General features: G+C 36.6%; 1 protein-coding gene across 2 annotated transcripts in view; it reads right to left on the bottom strand.

Annotated features, from left to right (window-relative positions):
* The window catches only part of LOC107088980 (chondroitin sulfate N-acetylgalactosaminyltransferase 1-like), a 43630-nt gene extending 32009 nt beyond the window's left edge, over nt 1-11621 (bottom strand). The window contains exons 1-2 of one of the 2 annotated variants that reach the window (XM_015381470.1): nt 11509-11573; nt 10390-10461 (exon numbers count right to left, since the gene is read on the bottom strand). The gene's annotated coding sequence lies outside the window, so the exon portion shown is untranslated. Of the gene's footprint in view, nt 1-10389; nt 10462-11508 lie in introns of both variants that reach the window. The other variant, XM_015381469.1, reaches the window with a different exon arrangement.
* Between the last annotated feature and the right edge of the window lie 633 nt (nt 11622-12254).

Here is a 12254-nt window from a genome sequence, read left to right as displayed (position 1 = left end):
AAATGCATCTCTGTATCAGTCTCTGTCCCTGTAGACTGCTTACACAGTCAGCCCTTTGTCAGCCCTTTGACCCAACTGCCTGAAGCCGAAGCAAATGAAAGGATTAGTATGTGGTGGAGGTGAATACTGAACTGTGCTCCAACACATGGAGGGATCACAAGACACGGGGTGTCTCTCTAGTAGGACCTCCACTGCTGATTCCAAAATGTTTGAGGAGAGGGTGATGAGGAAAAACCGGGCGAGTTAGCGGTGGAGAGTGACAGAGCCTTCTAAGACACTCAGTCATCCTCAATTACAGGAAACAGCTTATGATATTAAAAAGCAATAAATCGTTAAATGTGCAATGACGTCAAGCCTGGATATGAGACATGCAATCTGGTTTGAAACTACTAATTACTGCTGTAATTTCCAAATTTAAGAATGACATTAGATGCGCTTGTTTAAGATTGACGAGATTAAGCCAGGTCACATTCCGCTAAGTTAGAACTAACAATGAAACAGCACCCAGCAAATGATTTATCTCTGCGCATAAAGGCTTTTCCCACCATTTAATCTTGTTACAGCCAGTGAGTAATTGTCTTGCAATCAGGCAGTTCTGTAAAGCTATAAGAAAGAGATTCCTCTCTAGAGGGAAGGCTATTGAGATTGAGATTTATAAGCAGAGACTCAACTTTAAGCCAAATAGAAAAAAAAAAAAAAAAAAAGCAGATTCAGCTCCGGTTATTTGATTCTCAATGAGGATAGCTGTGGCATAGATGCAAACTGAGTTTATTTGTTTTTTTTTATGTATTGCTTTCATTTTTATACATGTTTGATAATAAATTTTTAAATTGCACTAAAGACCATATTAGTTTTTATCATCGTCAAAGACAGTAAGATTCAATTAGGGTCTTTTTCCCCCAATGTTATATATGCTGAATCAGTTTGCTTTTTAAATTTGGTTTCAGTTTGATTGCACATCGTATTGATTTAATGCTAAATGAGTAATGTTTACAGATTAAAGGCATTCTCTTTTTATAATCCCAGTCTTTCAAGTGTACCACACTGCTGCATCAGCTTAAATGAGTGAATCCAGTTCTTGCTTCTTATGAAGATGCATGAGGACATCTCAGGTTTAAATGAATATGAAATGATGCTTTTATTGTAAAAAGCCAATATTTTTCCTGTTAGAGTAAAATCTGTCTTGTGTGTAGCTATACTGTTGCTTTATCTACTGAAATAAGTCTAAGCTTTTATGAGTCTCAGATATATGTTATTTTCCATGTTTAGTGATCTTAATATTCTTTTCTTTTAATTTAAATCTCAAAGAGGAGGAAATTCTAGATGCAATCAGTTATGTTATCATGATATAACTAGTAGGATTAACTCAAAATCTCAAAATACTTTGATTAGACCCTGCATGGTTATGAATGGAACCATTATTTAACAAGTCAAATTATAAAAAGGTATATTTCTTTTGCTTTTTGGTACTAAGACTATACTTAATTAAAACCTAAGCAAAACCTAAAAACACATCAATCCAAGACAGAATGATTTAACAATATTTACTTATTCAAGTACTCGTAAGAACAAGGAAAAAGAATTGTTGATTTCTACAAACACAGTTAAAATCCCGCTTACTGTTGTTCTTGTTGTTCAGTTTATTTCATTACACTACTACTATGTGAAGATCCTAACTAGTAACAGCAGTTAAATCATAATACGCTCTTATGTTCATCTTCATATGCTCATATGTTCATCACAATCTTACAGAATTATGACCTTCACCAACATTAGAAGTGCTAAAATATTTATACTTAAATTAGAACTACATTTATAAAGGACTAAACATCTTTGGATGTTTAAATTAATATTTTTAGTACGGTATATCTATGTGTTGTGATAGTGTTTACATACCAAGATGCAGCGATGCTGTTGCCTAATCATTTTGCATTTTCCACCAGCAAAATATTTTCATTGTGTGATTTGAACAGTTTTTTCTAGTATAATTGCATAGACAAAAAACAAAACAAAACAGAGATTTAAAAGAAATAACACAGAATTGAATTTTACTTGTATATAGCCCCAAATCTGCTTCACTGGGTGCCCCAACACTATCTAGACACTATTTCACTTTAAACTAATGTAATATTCGGCTTCATACGCAACACTTCCTGTTTTCTCTCTTTGTAGAGCAGTGACTTCCCCTTCTAGCAGCCTGCTCTGAGTCGGATTATACATCTGCTGTTTTAGTGCTACTTCAAAAGCCTGTATAAACGTAATGGAGCTATATTTGATATTTTCGTCACTGTATACCCAAACCAATAAACCTGCATCCTATTCAACACGAGTTTGTTTAATAACAAATGAAATGGCTCAGGTGATGAATGTGTTTTTTCCCCTCTTATCATATATATTTAATTTTTCATGCAGGAAATAGAAGCACGGATGCAGGGCTGCTGTGGAGGATGTTCCCAGATAAAAAAAATAACAGGATGTTATAAGCAAAATGAAATATGAGAAAGAATAATTTAGTATTTTGGTGACGGGTTTTGTTTTTAGCTTTAGGTTTATGCTGGAGCTTCCTACCAACAGGGTACCTGCAGATTTTTGTAAACAGATATATTTCCAGAAAATATATTAACCATGCAACTTTTTATATTCAAATACATTTGCATATCTTTCAGAAAATTTGTCATAAAGAGAAGGAGGTGAGTGCTGAATCAAGGGCAAGTGCTATAGGGGTCTGCTGGCAGAAAACACAGACAGTCCTCTATCCCACTTCTGTTTGACAGTAACACCAGCACAGCAGAAATCCAGCATAGGTGACAGGTTATCTTTGATATGTATGCTTATCTTTGTTCCACAAAGCTACCTTTGAAAGTTTTAGGCAACTGACAAGCAAGCTTTAACCTTCTGAATTGGCTTGGACCAGCAACTAGATTAAAAAAGCCTAGCTTTTGCATTCTGTTGGTATTCAATAAATTGAGTTAAATTATTTTTTGTATGTATATAGTCAAAACAAAAGTGTTCTTGGGGTGGGATCAAGGGCAGGAATTTTCAAAAAAATGCAAGAGGAAACTGCAGAGGGGATATTGCACATCTGCTTTGAGGAAATCTGTATCTGTTTTAGAAATACAATGATCTTTATAAAATAGAATAGAATTGAAAATCCCTTTATTGTCCTCCAATTGGGAAATTCTGGTCTTACAGCAGCAAAAATATAATAGAAAAAACTGTCATACAAATGTGGACCTTAGAAAGGTGTATAAGAATAACAATATGGCGAAGATTTAAAAATAAACAAATGAAATACTGTACTGTACAAATTAAATACTGTACTGTAAGTGTTTTTACAATATAAAAACTGTGGACCTGGAGAATAAATAACCAATTTACAGCTATGGACATTTTTACAATAATGGATATTTAAAAATAGCAGCAACATCAGAGATGTGCAATATGACAGCAGCATGTTATTTAACTGACTAAGGTATAAACTGTGCAAAATCATAATAAATGTAACAACTTATTGGGGTTGTTGGGAACAGTGGTGTTTATAGATTCTTAGTGCTGCTGGGAGGAAGGATCTGTGATAACGCTCCCACGTGCATTTAGGGTGCAGCAGTCTGTCACTGAAGGAGCTCTCAAGTTCTGCAACAGCTTCATGCATAGGGTGTTGATGGATATCATAATCATTCTCCGTTTCAGATAGAATAGTGCACGCTAAAGAAGTTGCAGACAGCTCAGTTGTTTTAGTGTATCTATATGGCTTCCTATTGACTTTCATCTATTACCTATAATGAGTAAACAGACACAAGGCTCTTTGACACACGCTGACTTTGCCTTATAACCGCTGTTGCCAGCAGAACTGAATAATTTTAACAAAAATCAAATTGCAATTATTTTCTATAACCAAACCTGATTCTATTTTGATTTCCTTTGCATTAACCACAGGTGTGTAGATGTCCTCCTCCCAGATTTTTTTTTTATGACCATGAAAGCTTCCTTGTACAGTCAATTGTTACACTTTACTGTAACCCTTTATGTGAAGAAGTACTTACATATTTCTGCATGCACGCATCTACATGCCAGCTTTAACTCTTCCTTCCTGTATGGTGGCAAACACACTTTATCTTATTACCTCCATCCAAAGAGCTGCAGAAATACATGTAATGTCTTACTCTTGTTAAATGTCATATGACCAAAATGAAATGCCTCTACCATTTGAAAAATTGCATTTGTTAAATTGAAATTACAATGCAAATAAATTGTTGCATTAATTGCCCAGACCTAGCTGCCAGACCATTTTCAGTTTGTCTCAGCTTCAGCTTTCAGCTTCAGTTTGTCTGGCATACAAACAAGTCCAATCTATTAAGGGGTTAAAGGTGTCCTGGAGGGAAGCTAAGAAGTTCGTCTCCACAGCAGCTGGCAATCATTCCATCTGTGAATCCCAAAACGTTCTAAGGTCCAAAGCATCATAAACATGAAATATTTGACTTGCTGACTGAGGTACAAATTGGTCAATTCTGATCTCTGGCTGGTTAGATTGCCTCTATCCAACAGAAGAATTTTGCTTAAATCTGTTTGATAATGTTTGACCAAAGAGCGAATCAGGGAGCATTAATGGATTGAACAACTTCTGGTTACTGTAGAGACTGAATATGAACCAGTGGATAAAGATTTAGGCACCTTAATACCATGTGAGTGACAGAATCTGAAATCAGCTTGTTTCTCTGTGAAACTGGGCCAAAAAAGTTGATTCTTTGTTTAAATGTTACTTTAATTTGACTTTATATGTGAAAATAGCTGCTTCCCTTTTTACGTAAAGCTTGCCTAAATGTTCATAAGTGATTGTCTAAGCATGCATGTTGTGCTGTAGCTCTGGATTTAGCGGTTAACTGCCATTTCCTAATTACATAATGATCTGTGGAAACTTCCTGAAAGCTCTGGGCTGTACTTTTGTTGCTTTTTTTCCTTTATAGAGGATTAGCTATTTACCCCTATTAAAACCAGATGGTACATGTTAGTATTTGGCTTAACTACCATTTCTGAAGATAGTTAAGGTATGGATAAGTTCCTTCTTTGAGCACTTAGCAGCAATTTTAGGGTGACTGGGATTATCAAATGAAAAGAATTACACAGAGGACAATGAAATTGTTTGATTTAAATCAAGATTGCCTCATATATTTAAAAAGGCAAGTTTATCTGTATTGCACAATCCAGAACTAGGACAATTTAAAGTGCTTTATATTTATTAAACAAAAAAATGGGAGAAAAATAAAAGCAGAATAAAAGCAAATAAAGACATGATAAAATCAGGTAGTAAGGCTGCAACTAGTTATTATTTTCCAAATAAATTAATCTGTTGATTATTTTTTTGATTAATAATCGGATAGCAAAAGATTCTTTAAAGAAGAAATTTGCCGAAATTAAACCAGGTGAAATTAAACTTTTTCCACTTGAGGAGATCTGGATAGAGCATACGGACAGATGAAATCTTAAATGCAAAATGTTAAATTTTTTTTTTTAAACAACTTTGGTATAATTACTGCTCTAAGTGGGTTGCTCTGTCAGCTAAGGGCATGTTTTAGAGTCTCTATACTCCAGTTAAAGATTCATCAATTACTAAATTAGTTAATGATTATTTCACTAATTGATTAATCACGATTAATCCCATTAATTTTTTTCATCCCTAGCAGGTAGTAAAACAAATAAGACCACAACTTTAAACTAATAATACCACTGTTAACAGTTTAACTTCAACAGTCAAAGGCAGCTCTAAACTATTGGGTTTTTAACTTTGACTTAAAGAACTCCGGCTATCGGTGTTTTAACAGTCTGCTGAGTTTGTTCCAATTAAGTGGAGCATAGGAGCTGAATGCTCCATGTTTTTGTCTAGTTCTGGGTGTTTAGAGTAGGCTGGAACTAGAAGACCTGAGAGGTCTGGGAGGTTGATATATTGACAACAAGTCTGTTATGTATTGAGGTGCAGATCCATTTATTGATTTATAGACTAACACAAGGATTTTAAAGTCTATTATCTGAGCTGCAGAGAGCCAGTGTAAGGACTTCAGAACTGGACTGATGTGTTCTACCTTTTTAGTGCTAGTGAGAACACAGCCAGCAGAGTTTTGGATCAGCTGCAGCTGTCTGATGCACTTTTTAGGCAAACCTATGAAGACACTGTTGAGGTAATAAATACTTAAAGAAATGCATGTATAAGTTTTTCTACATCATACTTGGACATTAGTCCTTTAATCCTAGAGATGTTCCTCAGGTGATAAAAGTCTGACTTAGTAACTGCCTTTATTTGCCTTTCTGATCCCATCATAACACCAGGATTTTAGCCATAACGTTCCCCACTGTAACATAAGTCCTTTAGGTAGGATTTAAACCAGTCCAGCAAGGCACCAGTAAGGCCGACCCAGTTTTCCAAACATGTTGATAAAATCAAATGATCAACAATATCAAATGCTGCACTGCGGTCCAATAATACCACCACTGTGGTTCCTCCACAGTCTGAATGTTATCGGATGTTGGACTATATATAATGTTTTCCTTTTATTCTGACTGTCATAGCAGCTTCTAACTGAGACTAACACATTTACATGCAGATGGAAATTCCAGAAAAGAGGTCTTAACTCCTTTTAGGCCAATAAGATGTGAAATATCCTTTCCCTCTGTGTAATAGGGCAATTTGCATCCAAGAAAAAACAAGCAGCTGATTAAAACAAGTGATCATTCATGTTCGAGCCTGCTTTGTCCCTGCTGACCACAATGTTTTGAGTATTTGTTTCAGGTCAGGGAAGTTAATTTGTTCATGTGCATGTTTGTCTCAGTGAATGTCAGGGTTTCTCTCCCCAGACGAATTTTTCAGAACATGCCCTCTGGCTGGAGCTCAGTAAAATATAAAAACAACCACCATGCAGGACGGAAGCAGAGAGATCAATTAAGATAAATTCTAAAAAAAAAAAGGGAGGAAAAGGAGGCTGGTACGAAGTCCATTAATCCACAGATAACTTGAGGGGGATGAGATCCATGGAATGAGGAGTGAAGAGAAGTGAGTCTTAAGTGAGTAAAAGGTACAGAAGAAAGTGAGAGAAAGGTTTTGTTTGATGTCTCTGGTCCCCTCAGGTGATTCTCTCTCTCATTCATTATAGGATGGCTTCCCCAGAACCTCCCCGTCAGAGCGACATCTGGAAAGGACTTCTACCCTTCCTTCTACTGACAGTCCTTCTTGCTTTGAGCCTCTTCAAAGCCAGAGTAGAAAGGGGAAACTTTAATGTTCCCGGAGGAACAGTTAAGTTACTTTAGCATTCTTTAAAATATTAGAAAGTTTAGTGGTGTATTACATTTGGTGGCTACTTATTCCCTTGAAAGAAGCTATGCTGAGGTTAAAGGAAGTAAAAACTGCAAACCTTTTTCCATCATAGAATGTATGTGAAACAGCTGGAGGGACTATATGAGTTTTCCCCAGATGTACAGTGGGGCATTCATGGTGCTACAGCTAAATGAGCTCCACTCATCACCGTTCTAAAAGGCAGCCTTGATCTAAAACTACAGCTGGCAAAGTGACAGATCTGTGAAACAGCTGACTGCAGGTTGTACCAGAGCATATAGCCCAGCTAAACAGCTGGGCTATATGCTCTGGTACAACCTACAGGTCCTGCAAAACAAGCAAATCTACTTTCTGCTTTTGGGAAATATTCTCCAAGAAGCTGGCAAAGAGGAAATATGCATCTTCTGTGTCTAAAAGGGACACAGAGTTAATATTTAGGAACGGTTATCAACATGGAACACCAGGCAGCTCATTACATTTATAATTGCTATTCCATTGTTTGTAGAAAGTAAACAAATATGAGGAAAATGAATGAATTAACTCTTTTGGGTTGGGGGGGGCTTTTTCAGTGATGTTGCGCTAACTGGGAAACTGTTAAGGAACATTATAAACAATCTAACAAAAAGAAAACTGTAAGGGGCTTTTCACAAGAATTTGTTGCACTGGATTTTTTTAGTAATCACAGCTACTCCATTCACACATTTTCACTCCTTCATCTTGCCCTGTTACATGAAGTTTGTAGCTGGAAGATGAAAGAATATTGGAACAAAAGCCTTTCTTTTATTCAATAAAATGATCATGATGTGAGAGTCTGTATACTATCCCAGGTTCCTTCGTAAAAATAGTTTTTTTATTTCATTTAAAGATTTGCAGAAGTAGAACTATGACTTTATTTCATGTCAGTGAACTTTGCTGAAGCTGGACTCCTGACATTGTGCTATTCCAGTCCAAGCAGGACCTCCATGTACTGGAGAGTTAGACAGTTTATTAAACTAAAATCAAAATTACATCTTGAATTGCATGTTTTTCTTATGAAACTGTTCTAAAGGATAATGTAATGGAAAATACATTATCCTTGATAATGGAACATTGCTATCCCATAAATCATCTCAGCATTCCATAAATGCATTCTAGTATGTGGTCCCTACATCAGCAGTAATGCAGATCTGGGTCTAGCTTTGATTGTTGCCGCTTCCTGTGTTGGTCACGGCTCAGCATGGGTAATCTGACTAATCTGCAACTACAAATCCAGAACAACAAACCGGAAGCACTGTGTACTGTACTATGGCGAATTTCTGCTTTAACTTCCCTCCATGGAGACTTGGTTCCTCATAATCCTGTTAAGGGTTCCTTATTATTCCATCCTTCGATCAATATTAACAGATTATCTCAATAGCTGCAAAAACTGATTGAAGCTACAGCATCTTGGCAGTATCTGTGTGCAAAATTAGTATTGCAATTATTGAATAGAAAATGTGTAATGTATGTAGAGATACACCAATCCAATACCTGGATCTGATATTAGCTCCAATATTGACTAATTAGCCACATCAGATATTGGGAATTTAAAGTTATCCATCCAGTATACTTTGCATGGTACTGTTATCTATTTTTTTGCTGCTTATTTGTTAAGAAATAATATAAAGTACATTTATATATGTGTGCATATGTTCCCTTTTTTTTTTTTAACAATGTTTAATGTCAAGACTGAAGTCTTCACTTACATGAATCGGATCAGTATTGGATATCAGCAGATACTCTCAGGCCAGGTACCGGTATCAGAATGGATTGGAAAAAACTGGATTGGTGTATCTCTAATGTATTCCCAGTGTCGTTAGTTTACTCTTGGCATGTCCTTGCTACATTCAGCCTATTGGTTAGAGTCTTAATGCAGCAGAAGCCCACACCTAACACAGATTACAGTCCCCAGATTTATAAATCGTATAGAATGCTGGAAGAATTCAGAAAAAAAGACAGTTGAAGATGTTCCGACTCAGTTTGGGTATTAGAGTTTAAATAATGTCCAGCTCGCTTAAAGCCTCCAGAGAGAAAATGTTAAGTTATTGCATCATTTTCCACCAACTAACAGGAAGACAAATTGTTTATTCCCTCTGTCGACCCATGGGGTCTTAATGTAATACCTGATCCGAGTGAAGCCTGTCTTCTTTTCTCTAAAACTGTTTCTTGTTTCGCTTCATGTCCAGTGGCACCTGTCCTACAGTCACTTAGCATCTACTTCATTAATTTTCTGCTCAGTTTTGGACATAAAACAGGGTTTGTAATAAAACCTAAATAAGCCACTTTCATCTTTTTGTTTCAAACGTGAACACAAACATTGATTCCAGAGCCTCGAGGGTTAAAGCATCTATTCATGGCCCCCGCCCGAACGTCGATCTGGTTCCACAGATCAATAATGAAAATACAACATCACCTTGATCTACAACATGCTGTAAAAATACACAATGCACAATGAAGAAATAAACAGAACAAATAAGAACACAATGAAAACCACAGCTGTTAAATCTCTGAATAGTTATGTGATAAATCTTAGTTTGTACTTAGCAACACTCCCTGTATGTCATCTGCTTTACAGTTGCGGGTCAAATCAAATGCTAGGAATAACTGACAATGGACATGGCAAGGGAGCTAACAATGAAGAGAAAAGCAAAACAAATAAATTAACCTACGTCAAATAATCTGCTGATGCATTTAAGCCTGTAACCAATGACTATTCTGACTCCTAACAGTGCAAACATGCAGATGAATTATTCACTTTAACAATTGTCTTTATTTGTTTAGTTCATATTTAGCATTTCCTTAACCTAGCAGGTTTGCACACACAGGCACACACATTTCAGCCTCACTTGAACTTTGGTATTTTCTGCAGAACCGAGAATTTTCTTTGGTTAGGCATATAATAAAAAATGCGATCGTCACACAACACCAAGTGTCAGGTTTACAATTGACACATTTCTCTGTTTAATTCACAAATTTCAACAAACTATCTTTATCTGAATGTGCAAGTAAAACATTAAAGTTTTTTTAATGCAGAATTGTCATTGAAGTACCTGTAGAATGTCACAGAATGAAAGCTTTGCACTTCAGTTTAATCTGATATGACACACCAGAATGCAGGCAGTCTGCAAGGCAAGTGAAAGCGAGATGACGGTTATTCCCAGGCCAAAAAACAAACAAACAAACAAACAAACAAACAAACACAAAACAAAGAAGATGGTAATCTAAATATTTAGGGCACAGAAAAACACACATATGTCATAACATATTACATCAGCCTTTATTTTTAACATGTACAGCTACTTGATTTAACAATTCAGCTGCAGCTTTTTAGATCCCTATCTGATACACCACCGTCAATTCAGTTTCAATTCAGTTTATTTATATAGCGCCAATTCACAACACATGGCATCTCAAGGCACTTTACAGTTCACCAGATCGTACAGTCAAACTGTTTCAAAGTTTTCTATTTAAGGAAAACCAGTTGATTGCATCGACTCATTGACTCGGATGCACTAAGCATGCTTGTAGCGATAGTGGAGAGGAAAAACTCCCTTTCAACAGGAAGAAACCTCCAGCAGAACCAGGCTCAGTGTGAGCGGCCATCAGCCGAGGCCGAATGGGGTTCAAGGAGACAGAAGCTGGATAATCTCCAGCTCTGTTTTTTCAGGCAACAGAGAAACTCCCACCCTGCACACTAAATATTTCAGGCTCCTAGGTGCCTGTTAGAGAGAGGACTAAAAGAAAATACAGCATAAATAAAACCAAAAACAGAATGGCATTCTCATAATGCTGTATGTAGATATCTCCTGTATATAAACCCCTTTGGTTTGCCAAATAACAGCTAAACAGAAGCATTAATATAAACAGAATATATATAATTTTAATAGCAGGCTCTGGAGAAACTGATGAGTGTAGTATTTTAATTACACTATCTGATCTGAGAGTAGAAAATCAAACAAAAAGAAGATTTTTAAGCGTTTGACATTTATAATAAAGGTGAAAAAGGAATTAAAAAGGTGAAATTATTTTACCTTTTATGCCCCCCTAGCAAATTAGAGTTGGAGATGGAGTTTACTTGCAAAAAGTAGAAAATATATTGCACCTTAAACAATTCCTATTGCTATAAACGGTAAAGTGTCAGCATTGAAAGGCTTCAGCACCTGACTCACCTTTAGCTCCAGTTGCGTTGAGGACCGTCCTGACTGTATCGTCCCGCTGCGGCTGATCCGTCCTGCAGCCTTCAGCAGCAATAATCCAGCGGTAGAACTACAGCGCGAGCGTTTCTACCGCGGTGACTGGTGAAGCCGCAGAAACACCGGAAGTTGACAGCTCCGCCCTTCAAAATAAAGCCAAATTCTGGAAACAAACAACTACGTCGCTAGGCGAGCCTAATAAAATAAAGCAATACAACTTTGAATTAAAATGATCTTATTCTCAGGTTTCTAACTAGCTGAAAATATTTTACTTCTTCTTAGCTGAATAAATATAATTTCTAATGAACAAACTAAATTTACATATACTTAATAGTATAATGGCCTTTTTTCACCTCAAACCTCAAATACCAGTGTATGATGAAGCTTCATTCTATCTCTATTCTCCAACTCTGCAGAATTTGTCTCCAACTTTATGCTCTCTCTGCTTTTTCTCATAGTAGCTTCATCTGGTCTGTTCCTGTTTGGCTGTGACGTCATCCTGGAAATAAACATCAGCTGTGCTGCTGCCATCAACACGTTGGTTTATAGTTGTTTGAGATTGGCCTGTTTTTAAGTGTAGTCCTGTTTCTCTGACTGTGACTGACTGGATGTGCTCTCTTCTTCCTCTGACATGGGAGCTGGCTCGGAGCTCGTCTGCCTGGCTGTGTGACTCATGGATGGAGCCGCCTGTGGACAGTTGCGTTTTGCATCTTTGCTTTTTT

The sequence above is a fragment of the Cyprinodon variegatus genome, unplaced genomic scaffold (assembly GCF_000732505.1).
Source record: "Cyprinodon variegatus isolate N-32 unplaced genomic scaffold, C_variegatus-1.0 Scaffold234, whole genome shotgun sequence".
Lineage (NCBI taxonomy): Eukaryota > Metazoa > Chordata > Actinopteri > Cyprinodontiformes > Cyprinodontidae > Cyprinodon > Cyprinodon variegatus.
This window is presented reverse-complemented; position numbering and strand designations above follow the sequence as displayed.